This window comes from Coccinella septempunctata, chromosome 9 (genome assembly GCF_907165205.1).
Source record: "Coccinella septempunctata chromosome 9, icCocSept1.1, whole genome shotgun sequence".
Taxonomy (NCBI): Eukaryota; Metazoa; Arthropoda; class Insecta; order Coleoptera; family Coccinellidae; genus Coccinella; species Coccinella septempunctata.
This window is the reverse complement of record NC_058197.1, coordinates 12,497,530-12,524,108: the sequence shown is the minus strand read 5'-3', so window position 1 is coordinate 12,524,108 and position 26,579 is coordinate 12,497,530. Positions and strand designations below refer to the sequence as shown.

At 38.6% G+C, this 26,579-nt stretch overlaps 1 protein-coding gene across 2 annotated transcripts in view; it reads left to right on the top strand.

Moving 5' to 3' along the window:
- The window catches only part of LOC123320510, a 72,120-nt gene that overhangs the window by 29,860 nt on the left and 15,681 nt on the right, over nucleotides 1-26,579 (top strand). The window lies entirely within an intron of this gene.

Here is a 26,579-nt window from a genome sequence, read left to right as displayed (position 1 = left end):
TGGCTGAGCTAGAGCCCCTAGAATTTGGACAAAATTCCATTAAATTTCGAGTACGGGACTGAAAAATGGTTCAGTACATCTGAGTCTATCTGAATAGTTGCATGAGGTCACTTGCAAAAATTGTTGTATCGTGTGGTTTGGGGTGAAAACAATGTAGAAAATTGAGACAGTTCATTGAAAGGTCTTATGTTGACGAAGTACTGTTATTGTTAACCAATTTCACCCTATTTTTAAGTCGTTTGTTGGAGGGTTCGAACAAAAAGAAAATTGTGAGATTGTGAACTAATATTCAAATTTTTTACACTTGTGTCCTAAGTCTTTTTCTGTCAGTTCGTATAGAAATGAGCCATTTCATGAAATCAGTTTCCATTTTCATTCTCACGTTAAAATCTCGAAAATTCTCGAAACTTACGATTAGTGGTTTCCCGCATTGATACTCTCAGTTTGTACCTCTCATAATTTATCAATTGTATCTTCTGTTTTTCTGATGGACGTTTTAATCATGCTTACTTGTAAGCAGTCCGTCTCTGTAAATGTTGTATTCATTGATAAATGTTTGCACTCTTCAAGACCAACGTAATGTATATTAATTATACTTTTCTTGCTCCTCTCAGGTTAATAATAATCGTTATTTTCATCCAATTAATTATTTTTTATCAAATGTAGTGATGGAAAGTTTTTCAGGAAATTCCCAAAAAATGTAAAATTTTGGTTCGAGCTTTTATCATCATTTTCCTTATTTCAAAGGGGAACTCAATTTTTTTAATTTGATATGAGATTTTACTCCTGAAAACCAACCAAAAATTATTTTAGTTGAAGTTGGTAAAGAATGATCCTGCAAAACACCCAAAATAATTCGTAGAGTCCAGAAGTGACAGGGCCGTATTAATAAAATCAGTTTCCATTTTCATTCTCACGTTAAAATCGAATCGGCCAATATCCTAAACGAAGCCTAATCGTTGAGTCAGTCATCACGAGATAAATTTTTTCCCATTGCTTTGTGATGATTCAGATAACACATGATCTAGGGAGATATTAGAATCTATTTCAGTTGATATTTTCAATTTTTTCCACGTTTGTCACATTGAAAGTTTTGTATTGGTGAATTTTGGCGACACGCTTTATTTTGAACAGTTCTATCTTCCATTAAAAAAAAGACCTCACCTTCAGATACATCTTGTATAGATCATAATTTGATGCGAAACTGATATTTCGAATGATGATTACTGAATTATCTATTGGAAACAACTTGACTTTTATCCGTCAATCAAGCGTTGATTCTCTGATCAAGCTTTGTATGTAATACCGTGGGTCAATATTTCGATAAAATCTCGTCAACCACGATAACAGAAAAACCTTATTTTCGATAATGAACTCTCACAAACTCTCACAAACGGTTTTATCGAATAAAATGAATTTCGAAATATAGTTTTTCATTTATTTGATTGATCTTTCTCGAACAAAAGATATCACCCACGTCTTCCAGTTTTATCATTATGACAATTACGTACCATAAAAATTGCAAAAATTGTCATAACCCAACTCTTGAAAATCAGTTGGATGCTAACTTTTTTTTTAAATATAATTATTCTTTATGTTTTCTCATATTATGCTCCGTTTTTGAGAAATTTCATGTTCAAAATTTGAAAAGTACCTGTGAAATTTGAAAAATTGGGTACTTTGACCCAATGCAACTCAGATCCACTGATGTGCAGTGTCACACATTTAGCTACGTAATTTTGTTTTTACAGGGGTGGCACAGCTCATTATGAAAACTCAAAATGGCTATATCTTTTTATCAGGGTCGAATCGGAAAAACTGGTATAGGAAAAAAGTGTTCCTCCGGACCTCAAGAATGTACTATTGAAATATTTTTCAAAAACTCACCCTATCATCCACGCGTGACCGAAATATGAACCCATATTTTTCTGGAGTGCGTATATGTTCATCTTTGGTCCATTCCCTCTGGATCTCGTCAAGGGAACACATCCGCATTCCATCCCTATCGTTTTTCTTCGTTTCCTCAATTTTACGACATCTTCCGCTCCATCCCCACGGGGCAGTAAAACAATAGACGGTGACAGATACTCTTGACCGGACTCTCCTGACATTCAGTTCCCAATTTCTTACGATGTTCAGTTTGGGAATATCAAACTCGGAAATTGAGTGTTAAATATTAAATTCGCTACGGGTTTTGATGTGTTGTGCGTAAGGGAATACCGGCTGATTATATAGGCTGAGCGACGAAGTTACGCAAAGTTGTCGCATGAATTAATAAGAGCAAGGAGTTGTGCAGAATGTCAGACTGTAAGGGTATTTTGTTGATAGGCAACAGGGCATCAACACACAGTTTCGTGTTGATTATGAATTTTCTATGATCTTGCTAGACTCCATTTATTTCAGCAGGGGTATGACGTCAGTTGACAACTCCAAGAATTTCCGTTTGCCAGAATCAATTCTTTCATTGAATGAGATAATTGTGGAACAAGCTGATGTGTTTTATTCGAGGAATTCAAAATAAGAGCCAACAAGATGTCATTTTCCCATTTCGTCGAACGGACAAACATAAAAAAATTGTAGCTCATCGTGAAGGAATCTGTACGACGATTCATCTACCATGTTCGAATCTCCGATTCCGTCTTCGCAGTTGAAACGGGAAATGTACGAGAAAGCGGGAAAGATAAGTTCGACAAACGTATTACTTCGTGTTTGAGTTGATGCATCATCGAATTGTCTGAAACATCAAAGGATCCGCCCTTTGAAATTCGACGCACTGTACGAGGTATCCCGAGTCTTCAAAGCCGCCCATTGAAAAATGTTCCTCCGACAGTAAAACGTCCCTGTTTTGTCGCCAACTCGAAAGTGACGGAATCATTGGAAAGTGGCTTGGTGGATGGGAATGAAAGGACGAGTGTGGGGAGGTGTTCCGAGAATGGAATGAAAGCATACAATATTGATTTGAAAATATACTCAGCGAGAAAGTTTATAACCGCTTTTCAGAAGTCACGATATATCCTTTTTCGAGATAGGCTATAATTGAAATGTATTGAATTGAAATTGTATATTCGGATTGAATATTTCGATTCTGACATCACTGGCATTCCGAAACTTTCCGGAAATTTTCATGATCGCAAAGACATTCACAGTCCTTGAACGTTACAAAGATGAAATTTTCAGGACTCATTTATTGAAGATATGAAAGTAGGTTTTCCACATATTCATTTATCGTGCTCGATATATGTATATGTTAGTTTTCAGCCCTCTGCGCTTCTCGAAACTAACGATTAGTGGTTTCCCGCATTAGTACTCTCAGTTTGTACCTCTCATAATTTATCAATTGTATCTTCTGTTTTTCTGATGGACGTTTTAATCATGCTCACTTGTAAGCAGTCCGTCTGTGTAAATGTTGTATTCATTGATAAATTTTTGCAATTTTGGCACTCTTACCAACGTAATGTATATTAATTATACTATTCTTTCTCTTCTCAGATTAATAATGATTGTTCTTCCCATTCAATTAATTATTTTTGATCAAATATAGTAAAGGAAAGTGTTTTCAGAAAATTCACGAAAAATGTAAAATTTTGGTTCGAGTTTTTATCAACATTTTCCTCATTTCAAAGGGGAATTCAATTTTTTTCATTTGATATGAGATTTTACTCCTGAAAACCAACCAAAAATTATTCTAGTTGAAGTTGGGAAAGAGTGATCCTGCAAAACACCCAAAATAATTCGTAGAGCCTCTTCAGGTTTCTGAAGTGGTCCAGAAGTGACAGGGCCGTATTGAGGGTTGTTAGTAACAATATGAAATTTTAAAGGTTGATGATCTATAGTTGAATGTGTATCACAGCTTTTACTGTACCATTTTATCGAGGTATTTTTCTGGTTATGCTGCGCTCTATAATCTTCAGGGCTTACCGTGTTGCTCAGTTAGATTTTGACGAGTTATCTTATTGCATTGTGGAAATCATCAATATCATCATCAGCATCAATATCCTCCAAATATGGGACCAGCTGCTGAATATCTCGATCTATATTCAACTAGTGCAAATAATGGAATTCCAAGACATGCAAGATCAAAACTGGAATTCGCGATCGCCATTTGCATAGAGTTCACCTTTCGTCAAGAGCTGAGCATTCTGGCATCTGGCGCATTGGCTGTGACAGAACAATTTTGCGGTATAAACGGCATTTCGCTCAGTAACGATATGCTGACGTTGTACGTACATTCCTGACGGTAAGTGAACGATTGCGGTGTGCAGTTACAATTACGGTCGTGAGACTACGTTCATACCGCAGAGAGATGGATATGGGATTCTTCGAATTTTGGGGTAATTGTTGGAATTTCGGAGCGAATAATTCATCTTGCTCTTATTCGCATGAGTGGAGTTCATCTAACGCTTAGTTGGTGTTTTGGGGATGGAATTAACCTAAATTCGGGTTAGACGTTCGAGTTAAATTATAGCCTGGTTCTCTCTACAAAGAACACAATCGCATTTACCGGAATGTACCATTGAATGATACACAGACGGTTCCAAACCGATGACAGGAACAGCGCTGGCGGAACTTTCAGCGTCTTCCCTCGTTGATTTTTATTTCTCATAGACTGGTCATTTACGTTGAATAGTAATTCCTAGGCACTATTCTGCCCTTATGCTGTTTCATGGCTATGATATGATTTTGTACTAAAAAAGAGTAGTAGTGGACTGTATGACAAGATAATTGAGATGGAGATGGTATAAAAACATTTATTGTATATCGTTCACAATCATAAAATGAATAAATCACCTGAATGAAACTAATACAGTAATGAAAAACATATACTGACAACATCTATATTCAGAGAGACATAATTCAACTACAAGCAGAGTTCAAATGAGAAGTCATTGAGGTCAGACTTAGACTTCGAGAAGTTCAATAAATACTAAATTAAGACAGCGTTGACAGTAATAGAGCAATCAATGAAAATTGATTGCGATAGCCTCTTTTTTTCATCAGAAAAACAGAAGGTTAGAATAATGAATTTCAATGTGAAACTACATTTGATCAAGAATAATTAACTAAATTAGAAGAACAATCATAATTAATGAGAGCATAAAAAGTATAGATAATATGCATTACGTTGGTCTTGGAGAGTATAAAAATGTTTCAATGAATACAACATTCACAAAGCCAAACTGCTTACAAGAAAACAACACATTAGAACGTCCATCAGAAAAACAGAAGATTTAATTGATAAATTATGAGAGGTGCAAATCGGGAGTAATGAGGAAAACCACTAATCGTTGGTTTCGAGAAGTGCAGAAGTTCGAATTATGAATTATGCTGCTATTTGGATGTTATTCGAAATTCGCTTGGAATTTGGTCGGAAATTTTCCATGAGAGATTTCCCTCAAGAGAAAGGAAATACGATTCGAAATATCAAATCCAGTATCATTGATATCTTATCACAAGTCGCGGAAGAGCGCCACGACGAGGACTCTTATCAACCCACGCACTCGAAAACCCAACGTTACCACTCGATGCATGTTCCTCTTACGGAATCCGACCCCATTCACCGGAGGCATACGTAAACAACCCCCCTATGACGAGTCCTAAATGGAGAGGGAGCGTATTACGAAACTCCATCGGTTACAGCATACTCCCAAGCCTTTCCGATTCTCAAACTGTTCAGCGGACTTCAACAAAAGCAGTAAACCGAAAATAATGAGAAATAAAGAACCTTACAGTGAAATAGATTTCCTTTGGAAGTGGCCGCCGGGGGCCTCTATGGTGCCTCGGTAAATCTAGTTTCCATTCGGGTTCGGGAGTCCGAGGATTCATGGACGGTGCAGTGCCGGACTCGGGGGGGGTTTGCCAGGATCGTCTGGCTCATGCATTGACCCATATTTCATTAGTGAAGTGGAAGGATATGGCGAAAACAAGAGAGGACCGAAATTTATGAAAGACACTGACAGGAACTTTCAACTTACACATCATTGATTAATAGGTGCCTAGTCTAACTAACAAAATATTTATTTAGCGAAAAACTGTCTATTATAGTCGAGTCTGTAAATTGCAAGCAGGCGAGACAATAAAGACAGTTTTTTCCGAGGTGTATATTACATTTGTTCGTCGAGCTCAGATACTTTCATGAAAGTAGGTAGTTTCCCGTTTGATAGCCTCATCTAGGTCGCCGTATTTGCAAATTTCCTCAGCTCTGGAGTTGCGTTACTGAGATCCATATCGCTATCACTATCCTTTCTTGATTATAATAAAACCTTACATTCGAACCACGAACCTAATTCACTCGTAAAATCTAGCAGAATTCGTAATTAATTAATTTGACAACAGCAGAGGACAGTTATATTCACGGGCTTTTATGTTTTCATCAGATTCTGTATTTCCAGAATGGATTCAATCGCCTCTCTATCTAGTATTGGTATCCTACTGACGAACAGCCAGACGAAAGTATATGCGGACGAAAAGTGTATGCGGACGAAAAGTGTATGCGGTCGATAAGAGTTTTCGTTCGGAAATTAGTACTTAAAATATCATTTTTCTTTAGGTCGACGAAAAACGTTTTTACAAATTTCATTTTATTCATCAACCTACTCTTCTTCAAGAGTAATACTTTCAGTAAAATGCTCTTATATCTTCTCCATAGTTTTCGTGTTAACCTATCCATCTCTGCTCTCAAAATAGATTTTTTTTCATTGACTTCAATACAGGGTATTGTCCTGGTTAAACAGCTCTTTCTGTTGCATTTTAGGCCGTATTTTCCTGATTTCTGTAATCAATTGTATTGTATTGTATTATCCTGATTCTGCCTTGGTACTGAAGTAGCCTTCCGAAGCTCTGTGAGCTTTTTCGAGGTAAGAGAACCAGTTGGGTTCTGTGTGGTCTTTGTAACTGTTTCCCTATACCTCTTCTTTTTTTGCCAATTGTAGTGCAAAATCAGTTCACTCAAAAATTTGAACGTCCATTGAATGGGATCCTTGTCAAAACTCTTCGAGAATTTAGATTAACGTCTCGAAGTCTTCGACGAACTATTTCCATCGAAACCAAAACACCACAAGCGTTCAAAAGCCGCTGTTCCATGATTCGACAAGTACACAAAGATTATCTACGGGTATCCACAGTCAGAGACCGATCTTGTGCAGAAGTGGTAGATCTTGGGCGTCCAGCTTCAGGTCACTTCTCCAGTTTTTGTTGCCTCAGTTGGAATATGCTCTACGATAAGAAGTGGATGTCCCAATAATTATAATGCTTCGCTACAGCAAGATAGTTTATTGGAAATTTGAATCTAGTACTTTTAATGAAACACAACCCCGACTATTTACAAAATGTACGTTCAAAGGTGAACGACGTAGGTTCGATAAAGCGGCAGCTGCAATATTCACAGAAGTGAGTGACGCGTTCGACGGACGAACCGTTAGGGAAAAATTTTCGATAAAAACCATCATTCTTCCCCGTGATTTTCAATTAGTCGAAGCACGACGGGTCTCCGAATCGTCGAAAAACTGCTCTCTTCCCATCGGTCGTCCAATAAATCCTCGGGCCTCGTTCGTTCGCTGAAAACGCGGAATAATATTCAAATTCCGACGCCATTTTCCGATTTTTTCATTCCCGCATTTCCGGTCCCGGTGCGTCCAGAAGCGGACTTCCGGGGTGCCGAATTTTCCGCCGATATGTCATTTCCTGTCGCCATCTGGACGAATTGTCGGACTGAAAGGTTTTTAATTGTCCGAAGGGCTGTTTTTCCGCTGGAGATAACAATTCGTTTTCTCGTGAATAAGAAAGCCCTGTTTGATGATGGCAAAAAAGAGATTTTTCATTGTATAAAACGACAAAGCAAGTGTAAAGAAATCGTGACAAGAAACAGGTCAGTAAGCATTCAAACGGGACAACATATTTATACAGGGTACGTACGAATATGTTACAAATCGAGAGTACTAATGAGGAAAACCACTAATCGTTGGTTTCGAGAAATGCGTAAGGCTGAAAACTAGCATGTATATCGAGTACGATGAATGCATATTAGAATTTAGCATTGAGTACAAATTTCAATGAGCAGATCATACCAAATGAGTGGGCACGATTGCCAGAGCAGGCCTTTCAGGATGGTGCCAAGGACCAGAGAGTATCAAGCAGTATCATGGCTTACCACTGATCGCTGAACCATATCTGAGAAGTTCACATCGTGTTATGAAGGAACAATATCAATTTGCAGAAAACTTTTTCATGTTCGAATTATGAATTATGCTGCTTTTTGGATGTTATTCAAAATTCGCAAGGAATTCGGTCGGAAATTTTCCATGAGAGATTTCCCTTGACAGAAAGGAAATACGATTCGAAATATCAAATTCAGTATCATTGATATCTTATCACAAGCGCCAGGACGAGGACTCTTATCAACCCACGCACTCGAAAACCCAACGTTACCACTCGATGCATGTTCCTCTTACGGAATCCGACCCCGGAGTCCTAAATGGAGAGGGACCTGGAGAATCTAATGTTGAAATATTTGTAGGAGTCAAACTAGTCAAAGACTCACCCTGTATATTTATGTGAAGGAGAACAGAGATAAAACCCCGGCAAAAAAGCTGTGTCTGCTCTCGGCTCGTAAGAGTATAGTGGTAATCAATTTGTTTGGAGAATAAGCTGACATTTTAATAACAAACTTCTTCATTAGTTTTGGTGGAACGTAAAATAATATACCGAACATTCTGGGTGCATACTCAAAAACATTCGATCCTTGCAGTTTGTCTTTATAACCAAGAACCGCTTTTACCGTCCTGGAACCGGTTTGGTACTCTTTAGAACGTGTTGTTCACTAGTCCGGAATCAGTTCTAACCTTGTTGCAATGCCAGTTTCGATATTAGTCCAGTTCTGAACTGGTTCTCGAGCGTGAAGGAACAGAAATATCGTTTCAGGGCGTAGTGGTTGGTAAGAAATAAACCGAAACGACATCTGGGACAGCTTTGCATGCCCAGGCAATTGCTGAACGCTGTTCTATCTGGTCTGTCGCGTTGACGATAGGACGTATAGTCCTAATAAACCGTGTGGGTGTGATGAATTGATCGAATTGCGTTGCGATTCTTCGTGGCGATTCGAAATGGTTTAAAGGGTGCGTGCTGTGGAACATCGCTACACGGCAATATATCATTGATCTAGTGGCCAGTTTGATATATATTTATGGGTCACATTTTTCAGTATTTGTGTTGATACGGAAGAGAGAGAAATGCGGAAAAAAACTCTACCTAGTCTGGATGTGTATGCCTTGGAGTGTGATGTTTCGCATTTAGATAACGTTATTATCAGAGTGTGAATTCCTAATTTGTTTATGTCATCAATAAATAAGGGTTACATCGATAGAGGTTTTCTATCATGAGCTTTGGGAAATAGACGAAATTGGCGAATGGTATATGTTACAAATAAATTATCTGAGAGTTTCACAGATTAAATTACTGTAATAGTAGATTCACTACTAATAAAATAAATACTTATTCACTAGACCACCGATTAATTTTCTAATCAATAAATACGTATTCACTACACCACAGATTAATTGTCTGATGAATAAATACTTATTCACTAGACCACAGATCAATCGTCTAGTGAATAAATACTCATTCACTATACCACAGATTAATTTTCTAATCAATAAATACTTATTCACTACACCACAGATTAATCGTCTGATGAATAAATAGTTATTCACTAGACAACAGATCAATCGTCTAGTCTAGTGAATAAATACTTATTCACTAGGGCACAGATTAATTGTCTGATGAATAAATACTTATTCACTAGACCACAGATCAATCGTCTAGTGAATAAATACTTATTCACTAGACCACAGATCAATCGTCTAGTGAATAAGTATTTATTCAGATTAATTTTCTGATCAATAAGTGCGTATTCACTACACCACAGATTAATTGTCTGATGAATAAATACTTATGCACTAGACCACACATTAATTGTCCTCGATTTTGGTCTATATATTCACAACCTAACAGATTGAAACTATTGTGTATTCACGATCAAATCCAATATCTAAGGTCAGTAACGTCGCCTGTCGCCTTCCATTTGCATAGCAAACTGTATTTTCTCCGATGACCTCTGTGTGATGCAAATGAATCAACCCTTAACAAGTTACAACGACAACGATACAGTGGCTGATCCCCGCATTCCCCATTCGCAATAAAGCACCGGCATTACCATTTTATTTATGGGGATAAAGAATAGTTAGTCCGTGGTACTGCAAATAAAACGTTATGCAGTTCTTTTAGGTGAAGGACTCCACTGCGATAGACTATATTTTTTTTATATACCGAACCTAATTGATACGACTCTCGAATTACTCAACCAGGGAATAATTTTTGTATCCATAAGTATTGATTTTATTTCTGACTGAGAAAAAGGTCTGAATTTTGCTGAAACTATTTATTCATAAGACGCCTTGCTACGATGAGTGGTCTATTAGAGGTTAACGAAGAACGGATTACAGGATTGTTCTTCAAATATGGGTACTAAGGTTTACGCTTCTGATCTATCTGACTAAAATATTATTAATGTTACGACTATGCCACTTATAAGAAAAAATACTACAAACTTCGTTATTTTAGGATCTCAGTGAATTTTCAAAGTTACAGCCTCCTTTAAAAACCGTAAATATCTCGAGTAGGGATATGGCAGTAAGTACTAGACAAAAGACTACAAGAGAAAGTTATAATAAATAGGGTGTCCCGTTTGTAATAACGAAGTTTATATTATTTTATTAATCATTACCAACAGAAATTCATATAGATTAAACGACACGCATATCAAAAATTGCTTCTCTAATTTAGGGGCTGCAAATATCAAACATGAGAATAAATGCTCAATTCATCGAAATCGCTATCGCACATCAATGATTAATCAACATATCGTTGATTGATACGAATGAGCATATTAATTTTGAGTGCAGTAGCCACAATGAGAAACACGTTTTCCATATGCACACCCCCATGTTCATTGTTTACGTATGGCTTAACTGATAGAGTTGACGCAGCAATTTCATACAATCAGCTTTTTAATCAATCGGGAATTGTAATAGCGTTAACCTGAAACTAATTATGATACATGTCGACTCTACAAAGTTCATTCCATGAAATCATAGTTGAAAGTTCGCATTATCAAAGCAACAATGCGAGTATTGCGTTTTGACAGTTCTATGGGGTGTTTCCTGAAGTTGCAGCAAAATGCTGATACTTCACTCAATGTTGCAAAAAAAATGAGATCAACCTCGTTCAATCGTGAAAGGTTGAATGACACGGATTTATCAGGCGTTTTTTGTCCCAGTCTCTGGCGACACCATGCGGACAGAAAAATGAATTTTTTTTATTGGTACGATCTCCATGAATTCTTGCACAAATCAACATTTCAATAGAATTTTATCGGTATTTTATTGAATAAAAATATATTGTTCATAAGGTATCCAATCCTCTCGTTTGAAACCATTTTAGGTCCAAATTTCTTAAACTACAGACATTCTTATCTCCTTCCTGGCGAAAAGATGTTTCGCAATATATCGCTTTCTCCGTCCTACTCCCTGCTTCAATCAGGGTAATGAAAACGAATAACAGCAACATATATATCCCCCTCTTCCTGATAGCGTTCTCTAGAAATCCCAACATCAAAGATGGGGATGAACGTTGCGGTCCTGTAGGGCCCAAGATACACAACATTAATTAAGTTGAGGTGGGATATCAGCCTCTAATTTATTTTGTTGTGTCCTGTAGAGAGGGAAAGTATTTGCTTTTCGGGAAATGCAGAGGACCCTCTTCACTAGCCACCTAACAGTATGGTTGTGCCCTTATGGTCCCAAAACTTGCGGAGATTTCCTGGCCTACAGTTTGCACCTAATGAAAAGAGAAATGGCAATTTTCCAAGAATAACGATGTGGTTGTTGAGTTATAATATGTGTTATACATATAACCGTCCTATTTTCTTCGTTTTATACTTTCTATGTTGCGATGGTGGAATGTTATTCTCGTGTCAGATGCGTATGTGCAAGCATATTTCTTGGTACGCCATGTATATAAGTAAAGTATAATAACGGCTCTACTACTGATAGTTGGGGAGGCCACAATGCCAAATCGGGATTTACCCGAGCGTCGTGGAGACCTAGTTGATTTTGAAGATTAGTTGGTAGAAAGAGAAAAAAGCGAGTATTGGTGCTCTTAGGAATTAATTTTTAGTTTTCGTTTGTTTTCAGCGAGTGCCTGAAATAAAGGAGGTAGGTCCCCGTCTTTACCGCTCAGTTTCCTTATTAGACCTACACCGGTTACTTCTTTGACACTGCTGTACTGTACAGCTTTCTGTTATATTTTATCGTCCTTCACCCTTTTTCTCGAGTCTGACTTTTCCCTTCGCTATCAGTCATGGCGCGTAAGCCCTTGGGGTACTGAAGGAAAAGTCCCGTTAACCCCCATGTCCGCGTTCCGCGTCATAGATGTTGAATCCGAAATCTCTTCTTTTCTATTAGTCATGGCGCGTGAGCCCTTGGGGTAGAGAATGAGAGATATCGCTCGTCATCAGTGAAATGTCGTAGTTGCCCTAAAAATAGACCTTTTCTTCGCTATCAGTCATGGAGCGTTAGCCCTTGGGGTAGCGAGTAAAAGTCTCGAATAGATCTGCCCTGGTTGTGTTTCTTCTATTTCTGGAGAAATACAATTAATTACATCCCGATACCGTATAGCAAGTCATTTCACTTCGCGAGGTCATCCTTAGTATCCATTTCGTCAGTTCTGGTTGGCGCATTTTATTGTACTACCTTTGATTTTTCACTGTGCCCGGTATAAACTTAGCAAAGTGCTCGTGACCGGATAGAATTTCCCGAATGTATGTTTGCTGATCGATTCACTCATATGTTATACCTATACATATTTCCGTTGTTTATATAATCAGTTTCCGAAGGTGTGAATAAACTCGTACATAATTTGATTTTGACTACTTCGTTATCGCTGCCACCCTAGATAACAGCGAACTCTGTCTCCGACTAGCAGCTACTCTGGTAGGTTTGCTATTCTTTCTAGTGATAAGAATAGCTGGCGCTCGAGATAAGTTTTCTCCGAGGTGACCACGTTACAATGCAAAAAATAATCGTTACTTGTACGTACTCGAACGTGACAGATTTTTATAAGGATGGTTAATCTCGGTGTTGTAGACGTGTTGACCTATTAATCTGACATTAATCAGGGCGTTTTCTTAATCTGACAGTTTGAAGATGATAACAATGAATTTTTCAAATATCTCCTTTCCTGTACCTCTAATCGTTTTTTTATTCATCATGAAAGTAGTAGATAATAGAATTCTATTCAACTTTTGTCTGAAGCAATTTAATATACTTTTAACCGTTTTCGAGCTAGAGGGTGATGAGCGTGAGGAGCTTAGCAATGCATGCGAAAGAGCAGGGTCAATGTAGAATGCCAGTCATTCATCGCCTTATGTCTCAAAAATGTTTGAATGTAGAAAAAATAGCTTCTGACGAAATTTGTGGAAAATTTTATGCTCTGCAACTTTTATAATGAATGCGAAAACGATTTTGAAGCCCCGGAGAGGAGATAATTGAAAAAAATTCTTGTGACCTTTATGAAATTGTCAAATAATATTTTTTCCTTTATTCTTGAATCATGGGCTTCAAAATAAGAATGCTCAAGAATGTACACGTGAAGTTTTTTTGCATGTTTGGAGCCCTCCCATACACTTTCGACAAGCTTATACTGTTAGATGAAGAGAATGTATACTTTTCAACAGGTACTAAACACATAAATCTCAATCTGGAGTTGAGAGATTTGGGTATTAAGTTTCTTCTACAAGCTTCTTGGCTATGGCTCTTTCTACTACTCTTCCAATGGTTAACTCATCAGTATTTAATTTTAGGTAATTTAATGTTTCCAGCTTTGTTGATCACAATGACTTATCTCGGCAGTTTTTCACCTCTTTGGGCAATGTTCTGTTATCATGATTCCATCGGTTTATTTAGTTCAACATGGGTATGGAATTTTAAATCCTCGGTTTGAAGCATTTGCAACGTTCAATAAGTGACTTCAAACCAGTCTTTTTCCTTTTATCTGAACGAATGAATAAATTCCTCAATTGTCCAATTAAAGTCGTGAATTCAAGATCCTTCTTTCCATAGGAATAACAAGGTGGCAAGTTTGGTCTCGGCCCACTAACAATTAAGATCTTCGGCAAACTGTTCGAATGTTCCAACACCCACAATAAACCCCCTTACACGGAGTAACGGCACCTGCGCCACCTGGTGCCCGGACCGCAAAATTGAACTAATGATTGGGTTATTCCGGGCACGCTGGAAAATTAATGAAATCGTTGGGCGCCGGTAGATTCGGAAGATAGGAGAGTTCGGACACTTTGGGATTTATCGGAACGGAACGGTTACACTCTCAATCGTCTTTATCGAGGGCCGAAGATGGGTCCCGGAGGAATTGGATCTTCGATTACCGGGGGAGGGAGTGATACTTGTGAAAACACTTCTGAGTTCTGCGATCTTCTTAACCCGTCGAATATAGGATATTAAAAAAGATAGCAAACAATGATCATCACATCACATTGAAGATGGGACTCATTGAGCCGCCTCAAAAGTTATCCGAATGATAATATTGAAAGATTGTGAGAAAGAAGTCTTTTATTTCCTGATATTGTAATATTAAATATATATCTAAGCTCCGTTTGCACCAACCCCCCTTTAAATGAGTACTCAACTAAGCGTACTTTAAAGTTAATGGACGCTTAATTTTATTGTCAGTTGCACGACTGCGGCTTAACAGAATCTTGAGTAAGGGGCCCTTAAGTTTTCATATCTAGTGATATTTCAGTTTTTTATTTTGGTGCAACTTCTTTTCAGTCTAATAAAGCCTTTTGATTGGTTGGCTGGTTGCCGATGATCGTTGTCATTTCATTAACGTAACTTTTTTGTCCTGTCAGTGTCAAGTAGACTATTATATTATTATCAAAGAGTGACAACTTTTTGTTGCTGAATTAGCGTTATGATTGATAATGAAATGGATTGTCAAATAAAAGGTACTTGACGTTGTTAGAAAAACCACAGCAGTTCTGCCGCCAGTTTATGGGTTCAACAAATTATTTTAGGTTAGAATCCCGCCCTTAAATACCTAAGTGGTCATCACAGGTCACTTTACAGTTGGTGCAACGTAATTTAAGTTAAGGGTTCATTTTAAGGAACACTTAACACTAAGTGCGTTTGGTGCAAACGGGTCTAAATCAAATACGAAGATGTATTGATATCTATAGTTAGCCTAGACCAGTTCAATGCATAAAAAAATATTGTGTTACCATACCAACGAACAATAACTCATTAGAAGTGTCAGTGTGAAGTTTGAGGACAAAAAAGTAAACCAGAGTTACGCAATAAATTAAAAGAAAGATGATGTCCACCGAAATTGTGAAAATCGAAAAATTGGAGTATCGAGCCATCAGGATCAAGTACCTGTCTTAAAAGGGTTAAGAGGTAAGCAGATCAATGTCCTTCGTATGCGACCGTGAAAAATTGGACTGCAAGCTTCAAAAGAGGTAAATTTTCCATTGAAGATGATCGGGAAAGCCAGTTTCAGTGTCAGTCCCCGAAAATATCGATGCAGTTCATGATATGATTTTATCAGACCGTCGAATTGGACTAAAACGGATATCTGAAGCACTGAACATTTCATACGAGTGCGTTTATCAACGTCAATTTGGACATGAGAAAACTTGCTGCAAAGTGGATCCCCAAATGTTTGAATGTTGACCAAAAGCGTGCAAGGGTGGAAGCATCGCGTTCGATCTGTGCTCGATTTGAAAACGATGTAGACTTCTTAAACCTAATTTACTATGGATGAGACCTGGGTACATTTTTACCATCCAGAAACAAAGCAACAATCGATGAAATGGCGACACTCTGGTTCTCCAAGACCTAAGAAATTTCGTGTCCAAAAATCTGCTGAAAAAGTTCTTGCTTCAGTTTTTTAGGATTGGCATGGAATAATCATGATTGATTGTTTGGATAAGGGTAGAGCAATAACCGGAGATTACAATTCGACATAACTGACCACTCTACGGGAAAAAAATAAAGAGAAATGACGCGGAAAGCTATCCAAAGGTGTTTTCTTTTTGCAGGACAACGCCCCTGCATACAAATCTCATGTGTCCATGAAAAATATTCGTGATTTACTAGAACACCCCCCTTATTCACCAGATTTAGCTCCATCCTACTATCATCTCTTTACTCAACTGAAAGAGAATTTAAAAGGTCGTAAATTTTCTTCCAAAGAGAAGGTAATAAAAGCTGTGGAGGTCTAGTTTGCAGAGCAAAAAGAAACATTTTTTTGAAAGGTCTAGAGACGTTGCAGGTTCGCTGTAATTCTCCAAGGAGGAGAAGCGTCACTTTTCACGGCCCTCAAATTGGATCGCCTCAAGAGGCGTGGCGAGGCAAGGCATTTTTTCTTAAATTTCATTCGGAAATTAACTGAGAGGTGAAAAAGAGTTGTATCGAATGTGAAGAATACTTAAAATATTCTGTTCATTCATTTTATTCTGAAATAAATACATTTCGACCATGAAAATACGTGGTACCGAACTAATTTGTGATAAATTTTCAAGCCAGAGGATATAGAAGTTTCACGACAAGAAAATTGTATTCACGTCAAAAACATGAAGAAACAATCCAACTTTCACCTAATACCCGCGCTGTTTTCCACTCGATCGGAGATCTTTCCTACATATAGGCCTCTCCGAACCTCTGTTCTGTAGTTCTTCCTGTGTATGCCGTGAAATTGGGTCATTCGGTTCACCTTCGTTCCTGCCGCGGAAGGGCAAGAAAAATGGTTCCCGAAAAAACAAAAACCGCCATAAATCGTCTGGAGAGGAAAGTGAGTTGTAAGTCCTGCTTTTATGTAATTTAACTATGGGAAAGGTCCCGTAATGAATTGTTCAGCCGAATCCTTTTACGTTGGGCCCCGTTTCAGTTCCCAAGACGTAAATAACGGATTTCCGCTCTCGGAACCTGCGGCCGAGGTCGGTTTTAATTGAATTGTATTAGGACGTGGTCGTATACTGGTGTTCTACGATTCCAGAACAATTCATCGATGCTATATAGGGAATTCAATTCACATGTTGTCCAACCATCAGTAATTGATCATTAGAAAAACTCCCTTGGAGTAGCGGTATCCTTTTCGTCGCTAATTTAATAAGTTTTTTGGAATATGTACTCCATTTTGTCAAGTTACTCTCAAAAAGACGTTGATGACCAGCTCCGGTTTCGCAAATTGTAGTTACTAGAGCATGGCATAGCTATAATGCTGTATATATCATGTGGATCTAAGAGCAAGAGCTACAACCGTCACACAAGATCGGCTAATATGGTTAACTGCATTACGAAATCCCTTATCCGTCTCCGCATCATCCAGAATTATAAGCTCATTCCGGCAAGCTACTGATAAATTTCTTAACATATAATCCACAATAGATTGCATAGCTTCAATTTGAAGACAAACAATTCGCCAGGCACTCGATTGAGGTGAGCAGGGGCGTGTAGTACATCATTGGGTACTCGAACATAAGAACTAGAACATTGGAGATCTTGCCTGTTCAAGGATGAGTCGATATTACGATTCTGATGGGCGGATGATAGTGTGGCAAGAACGGGGTCAAAAGTGTTATGAACATTTGGTGACGGCGACAACTCTATTTGGTAGTGAGGCTCAGTGTGAGTTTGATGAGGCGTTTGTGTTAACGGGCGCACATATATGGACCTGAACTGTGGATCACTAAAGCCCTGGGAAGTGAACCCTCTATTTTACAGACCGAGACACTGGTTCACGTATGCGCTCAGGAGTGTCTTAAAATAAACCTCAAAGGGGCGCATATCTTTATCACCACGGACAGCTGATCTCTCAGATCTCTGATGATATGGGAGTGGAGTTATACCATAAAGCAACTGGCTAGAGCCAATAAAGTGACTACTATGGGTGCCAGGGCATTGTGGTGTTGAAGGAAATGAAAAATACGATGAACTTGTAAAAAGAGTCTCAGGGTCAACACCTACTGGACCAGAGCCTTTCTGTGGGCTTGAAACATACCAATATTAGGCAACGGTCCAACAATAGGAGTTGAACAACAGAATAACCCTCTGGAGAAACACTCCTGGGCTTACTCAGTCAAAAAAATTCGTGATGAATTCACCGACCTACGCCATAAAGCTGCTGAAGTTATCACGAGCTGAGCTTCGGGTGATGGTGGGACTACTGACATGGCACTGTCGGTACAAATTCATTCATTCATTGCTGTATCCCATTACCGGGAGTAAATCTACAAGAAGACATAAAAAAAAAGAACAGACTTATGATTTCTTAGGGCTAATTGCGACTGTGCGCCCTCCTGTGGTTGAAGAGACCCAACCGTGGCCTACAGATCCTTCCACACTCAGGGCATAGATAGTCACCAACCAGATCTGGCCGCCGCTGTATTCTTCTCGAGTCTCCATCATAACTGTGCACCATAGACCTCCACTGTGACCTGTCTAACGCTAGTTGTTCCCAGTTATGATTGGCATTAATTGATTTTAGGGATTGATTTGATGTATCCTTAACGCTTATACTGGCCCACTGGTTTCCGGTTTCCCTCTGTCAATTCGCCATACAGAGCCATTTTGGGGAGTCTTGTGTCTTGCATCCTCAGAATGTGGCTGCTCAATCTGAGTCGGGCCCTCGTTACTTGAGTCTGAATTGTTGTACAACTCGCGCGTTGCATTCGAAACTTTGTGGTACCATCTGATGTGCATTATCTGTCTTAGATGACGTTGTTGCGTTTGTTCAATTTGTTTAATATGTCGCCTGTAGGGTGTCCAGCTTTCGCTACCGTAAAGAAGCGTTGGGAGGTCGACTGCTTTGCAAACAGCTGTCTTGGTCTTCAGATTGAGGTCGTGATTTTGAAACACTCTGACCGTTAGCTTCCAGCTCCCGTGATGCCGAATTGATACGGTACAAATATCATTTGTACCGACGGAAAGTCAGCAGATGAGATTAGTAGGCTCTGTGTATCAGAAGCAGAAACAGCTGAACACAGGGTATGCAAGTGTCCAGAGCTGGCTGGCCTAAGACCATTCATATGGGAAAACTGGTTCTGGATACTCACGAGGTAACGGCCAAGGCCTCTAGGGATGTTGTCGATTTTATCAACACCATTGACGACCTCCTTGGGTTCCTTTGAATGAGTAGGGTAGAGAACAAAAGATTTACATGCTCGCAGGACCGCATAGAAATGCATGGAAGTAACCGAATGTATTGGACTGCTGCCTCTCCAGACCAAAATTGTTTTGAACATGTCTGGTCTGCAAAGCAACAGAAATGACACCGCTTACGTGACCCACCTCAGACGTCAGCTTACCAATGCTTTGACGGACACTTGGAAAAAATTCCAAAAATTTTCATTGATAACGCCGAAGTAAGAGCACTACGAAGAGCTGTGGGAGGCCCTATCCGAGATTCAACCTTGATTTCAAGATGTTTGTAACAGAATGAACCTTTTTTAAGCTTGAAGCATCAGTACATATACGGAATAGTTTTTTTATTTGCCTCTATATATCGTATCATTATCCAAATTGAGCAGCTTCGTCTCGAGATCCGAATATACTCTGACGGACCTGGAGCGAATGTTCTCCAACTTCGCGCGTATCTCGAATGCCGTTCCGAATATGAAAGCGCGGATTCGCGCTTGTCTAAACATCCGCCGATAACGAGATATCCAAGTTCGCTGTTCACCTCCACCGGCGACAGAATTCAATTATTATAAATGCGAAGTAAACTTCGACAACGACCCGCTTGACTCGCGGGAAAACTCGGAATTAGATTGCCGCGCTAGGCCCCGGCCTGAATCGCAACATGAAAAGGACCACGTCTGAGGAGGCCTCGACAAAGGCGAAATTAGCCGGTTTGACGAAAAATTCGATTCCGACCCTGCGGCGCCGGCGAATTTCCAAGTTTTTCCATTCGACGGCGGGACGTTATCGGCATACCGTTTTGACAGCCGCCCCCGGAGACTGATTTCCTTTTGATCGACGCCGATAATCGGGGGATTTGGATTCTCCTTTCCTCTCCAACGTGCAAAATTGGAACAGGAATATGAAATTGCACTTTAAACCACCTGCAGATGTATGTTACTAACGAAACACTTGTTTTGGATGTTTTTTGTAGGAAAAATTCCGTGTAAATCGGTTCAATAATAAATTTCCATCAGACATTGGTCACATACTGGGTGTAAATGAATAGTTGCGAAAAAATTTAAGCGGTGTGTAATGAGAAGGTAGTTTCAAAACCTACCCCCTCATTTTAGAATACTCCTTTCAGTTTCATTTTTAAGTAATTTTATTTCGAATTAATTTTGGAGAGAAATATTTTCAGTTTCCAATTCAGGATTCCGACATCGTTCGGAATTGTAAACATTCCGCACCGTTTTTATTCCGTTTTCCGATGTCGCACCGTATAAAACATCCTGAATTGGAAGATAACCGCGTTTCTTCCGAGAAGATTTATTTTTTTGAGTTTTTTTACGATTCGGAGTATAATTTTGTTTTATTGGGTGATATTTCTTTCTGTTTTTCTGGGAATTTACGAGTGGAAGTGGCCAACCGAAACCATAGGTAAGACGATACGAAATTTTTTTTCTATATTATATCATTGTAACTTCAGCCTCCCGTCATCCCTTACTCCCCGGTTTGAGTTCCACTCCTACTGCTGAAGCACCCCGCTGGCGTGGATACTCAGGGGGTATTGAATATAAGTTGTAAAAGCGCGAAGAGGAGGTGTTTCTAACAGTAACGAGTTGACTCATATACATTGATAATAATAGATGAAATCATCGTGTGGTTCAATTTACTGTCGGCGTTAGGAAAAGTAGTAGAATGAATTATATCCACGAGGCTAAATGAGGAAACCGAAAATCTGAAACTAATACCACCAGAACAGTTTGGATTCAGAAGAGAGCATTCAACAGAGCAACAATTATTAAGGCTCACAGAATACATTACAGAGGGATTCCAAAATAAACAAGCTACAGGTCTTGTTTTACTAGACGTCGCCAGAGTATTCGACAGAGTATGGTATGAAGGATTAATATATAAGATGAGATGTGCTGGATATTCGATCAAATTATGCAAGTTGACCCGGAATTATCTCAAAAATAGAAGATTTTACGTGAAAGTGGAAGGAGAATGCTCCACAACAAGAGATATAGGGGCTGGAGTACCCCAAGGGTCAGTACTTGGGCCACTTCTGTACAACATATACATTCACGATATTGGGAAGAATCCAAGAGCCATGCTAACGTTATATGCTGACGACACAGGCATAGCAACTCGACACCGCAACCCAGAAGTAATAGAACGAGTTCTACAAGAAACGATTGACGAAACAAATGACTGGTGCATAAAGTGGAAAATCAAGCTCAATGGACAAAAGAGCCAAGCAATATTACTACAGAAGAGAAGACTGCGACTCACAACGAATCTAGAAGTTGACGGCGAAGAAATCGACTGGAAAAATGAATCCAAATATTCAGGAATAACGCTTGACAAGAGACGTACTTGGAAAAGTCATATCAAACAAGCAATCGACAAAACGAAAGCAGCGATGAATAAACTCTACCCTCTAATAGAAAGAAGAAGCCACATGTCGAAAGAGTTACAAAATTGAAGATAATCAGAGCCGTTGCTAGGCCTCAACTGACTTATGGATCATTTGCCTGGGGTTTCGCGGCAAAGAGCCACATCAAAAGAATTCAGGCCACTGAAAACAAAACAATGTGCAATAGATGCAACTTGGTTTGTCAGGAATAGACAGATTGATAGGGACCTAAAATGGGAAACCATAACGGAATTCATGAACAGAAAAGCAGAGTATTTACTCGAAACAGCGAAAAACCATCCGAATCAAGAACTCAGGAGACTAGTGGACTACGACCCAGAGGAAGACAAGAGGAGAATGCGAATTTACCGAAGGAGACCAAGAGATCAATTAAGAAGAGATTAAAATAAGAACATAAACTTATTGAAAAATCCAATAAAGTGTTATCCATTAGAGGATAAACACATAAATCCCAGCACGATAGTGTGCGAGAAGAAAACCGACTAAGAGATGAACAGTTTATAGGCAAATGCCCGGAACCAAAATTCAAGAAGCAGTTAAGGGTTTTTAGTGGGTCTCGAGCTCAGGGGAGTGAAATTCCCCACACTTGTTCCCCCTCAGGAGAGGGTAGTTCGTCTAATTTGCATGCTACATCAAAAAAAAGGTTGAATTTAGGTTTCGCAAACACGAATTTTAACGAGTAACCTCTATTCAACGTTCTCTACTTACCACATCTGACGTTTAATACACGTGTATGTATTTATTGAGCTGCTGATAATTTTTTTCTTAAAAACCAAACATTAAGCTAGGATTCACAAGAGACCTTATTGGTTCAAAATATATCAAGCTATTTTTTCTAATATCAATGGTATAATATGAATAAGGAAAAAAGTTTCTTGCGAAACAAATTTTAGGTTTGACTTTTTTACCCCTTGCAGTTATAGTGAAGGAACACCAAAATTTTTGCCTCATTCATTCCATTGAATGTATGCTCAGTTTAATTTCTGTCAGTTTCCTGGTTTCTAAAGAAAAGATTAAAAATTGCTTAGACTGATTAGAACGCGCGAGGGATTTTACGCCAACGGAAACAAACTTAGAAACCTTCTTTCATTGAGATAAACCTTAAAGCTCTTTAGTCCTCTTTCCTAATTTTCTTAATGCATCGAATTCAAACTTTTGAGGAGAATCGCGCAGTATAAAGATTATGGATAACTACTAATCTTCCTAAACCTCCCTTTACCTCCGAGCAATCCTGGAATCTCACCCCTAATAGAACGTCGTTCAGTCACGAATGCACCATTTCCAAACGAACTCCTTCCTATATCAGACGGCCCCATATCTCAACCGACCGATTTTTTCATCGGAGAAAACCCGGCAGTTTCGTATAGTCCCGAGAAGACGACCCAGAGTCCGGGTAATATTGATGATCGCTGGCTGCAGCGTGCCCGAACGCCAATTTCGAAACATTGCGGAATTAATGACCTACGCTAGAGGGTCGTTAGCAAGAACAGACTCTTAGTTGGACGTGTACAAACTTGTATCGCTGACACGGGATTATCCCGGGGTTTTTGCCCGATCGATCGATCGCGATCGGCAAGAAATTGAATCTGGCTGGCGTGTTCCGGATTAATCGGGAACCGAAGCCGAATAATGGAGAGTGTGTGCGGAATTCGGGAATCGAGAACGAAAAAAATTTTAGACCCTCCGACATAGGACATTCTGCGTTTGGGACGTATTCGAAAAACAAATAAATAAATACTGCCGAATTGATACAAAAGAAAACTTGAATATTTTTTCCCTGCTTGGAACACCCCTGTATAGTTATTTATGTACCAAGGACGAAAAACTGTCTATCACAGACTAGCCTGCAAATGAATAGCAGAGACGCAACCACTCTCGCATCTCTAACTAAGCGAGGAACAAAGCAGACAAAAAATGTTTAAGGGCGAAAAGTGAATCAGGACGAAAAGTACTCGCCTTCAAAAATAGTCGACTTTTCGTTCGGAAATTAGTACGTGAAATGTCATTTCATGTTGAGGTCGACGAAAATAGTTATTTATGTTCCAAGAACGAAAAGCTGTCTATTTTGGACGAGCCTGCAAATGCGCATCCGAGGCTAGTGATCAGGCGAGGCAATAGACAGTTTTTTGCCACGTTTCATATTAGATTTTTTATTTCGACCTTACATACCCTTATGAAAGTAATGGGGAATTCTCCTCAATTTGGGTTATCACTGCATATGCAAGTTTAAACTGAATAAGTATGAGTTTAATTCATGATTTTTTCAAATTCACCTCGGAAACTATTCAAAATCATCCTTCAAATATGGGGTTTTAAAATTCAAATCGCTTGTTTATAAAATAACAGCTGTTGATCTACAAGCGCCTACTTACTGGCGAGCTTCAACTGCAACCGGCCATAAAAATCCCATAAAATTTTACGACCTTCCTCGTTCGTCGCAGACTTCATAGACAGCCATCTTTGTCTATCTCATCAAGATAATGCATTTGTTGTCCTTTATTATCAAGGCATATTTCATTCGATGTTGCCAGCTTGTACAATTCTCACAAAACGCTTTAAACTTCAAATACCCATTTTTATTTTTCATTTTTAAGTGCTTAAAATATTTTTTTTTGGGAAACGGTTGAAATGATTATTCCAAAATGTGACGTTTCAAAGCTATTCCATAAAAAATACATCATGTTCGTCAGAAGGAGTATTCCCTATTATTCACCTGTTTGCTGGCCTCGGCTACGTCCCATTCTTTGAACTACAAACTTGATAATAATCCCACTTATATTCTTATCGCTATCACTATCCATTCTTGATTATTATGAACACCAGCAATCAAACCACGTTCATCATTTTGTGTTGAGCTTGACGAAAAATATTTTTTGTAGGCGTGGAGAAAATCAAACAGTGTCCATTGTTGATTCGGAGGTTACATCGAGAAGTTTTTGGTTTCAGAGTTGTCCCTTAAAATTGACATCATGACATAACTCGCATCTTTATTAAACAGAATGGGGCTTAGTACCCTTTTACGAGCGCCCTGCTATGCTTATTCCCCCTCTGCCTTATTAACGCCATGTTTATGTTTCGTGATCCTATTCCATTCTCAAGACGATGTAATGAACATGGAAGTTTGCGTAAACTGGAATTACTTGTGTACCTCTGTATCTTACGTAAGTTAACGACTTTTGTAGTCAAATTGAATTCATGAAGAATAATAGAATGACATTATGTTAGGCCTTGTTGGAGGTTAATTCAAACATGAAATTTCATTTAGCTTTATATTGAACTGCCGGCAGGGTGATTATCTTGAATCGTTAAAAATAAAGTCTATGAATGAGGCCTCGGTGAGACAAGTGAATGGTCATTACAAATACAGTGTTATGTTGAAATCTTCATGAAATGCTGAGAATAGGGAATACTCCTTCTGACGAAAATGATGTATTTTTTATGAAATATCTCTGAAACGTCACATTTTGAAATAACCATTTCAACCGTTTCCCAAAAAAAAATTATTTCAAGCACTTAAAAATGAAAAATAAAAATTGGTATTTAGAGTTTGAAGCGTTTTGTGAGAATTGCACAAGCTGGCAACATCGACTGAAATATGCCTTGATAATAAAGGACAACAAATGCATTATCTTGATAAGATAGACAAAGATGGCTGTCCATGAAATCTGCGACGAACGAGGAAGGTCGTAAAATTTTATGGGATTTTTATGGCCGGTTGCAGTTGAAGCTCGCCAGTAAGTGCACGCCTGTAGATCCACAGCTGTTATTTAATAAACAAGCTGATCGGACATGGTTCTTTTCATTGTCTTGTATGCGCTGTTGCCAAATCGTAAACTCCACACAAAGCGATTTAAATTTTAAAACCCCATATTTGAAGGATGATTTTGAATAGTTTCCGCGGTGAATTTGAAAAAATCGTGAATTAAACTCATAATTATTCAGTTTAAACTTGCATATGCAGTGATAACCCAAATTGCATCTCTGCAGCAAGGTTTTTCAATTTGAGAGTTGTTGGAAACTGGAAATATTGACTAGCTGTTTTTATATGATTACTGGATATGTATTCGAAAAGAATGATCTTGGGAATGCAATAAAGGAATTTATAACTCCTATACATGGTGAGTCTTTGACTTCAAGATTCCTGAGGTGAAAAGAAACTTTTTTTTTCTCCACCAATTTTTTTCAATTCACCACGGTTGAATAGATACAGAGGCTGTTGAAAGTACATGAAAAAATGTAATTTTAAATTATATCACAAAAACTATTTCATCGAATGGAATCATCTTCGGAATATAGGTTATCAAGGTTGATTAGAATATATTTGAATCTGTTAACACTTGTATAAAATAGAATAATAAACGATATTAAACGATTACAATTTTTTAATAAATACCAGAGTTAAGGCAAGCTGAATGTATCATTCTTATTGAAAATGAAATCAAAAGACGAATATACATCATTCATCGCCAACGAAATTGCGGTAACTCGTTTATTGTACTTCGTTCACCAAATGAAATAGAAGAAGTTAGTTAATGCTTTTTTCCAATTTCCTTATGGTAGAACTGTCAAATTTAGACCAAAATTCTCGATGTTACAGTCTTCACAGAGCTCCCGTTTTCCTCTACCTGGAAAATCATTGGACGGGATAGGGAGAACGCAGTCTCACAGCCATCGAACCAAATCTCCATTCCTGACGATTCTGGTCACGTTCAACTGGTTCAATTATCAGGGGAATCAATCAAACTCGAGAATACGATAAAGCGAAATTTATCTTGTCCCTATTAGGGTAACAATTTCCAGACAATTAGTCAAGGGATTCATAGCTCGCCAACGGGAAAGGTCTCCGGAGATCCGAGAGGCACGGTGAACGTCAAAAAGCGAACCTAATAAAA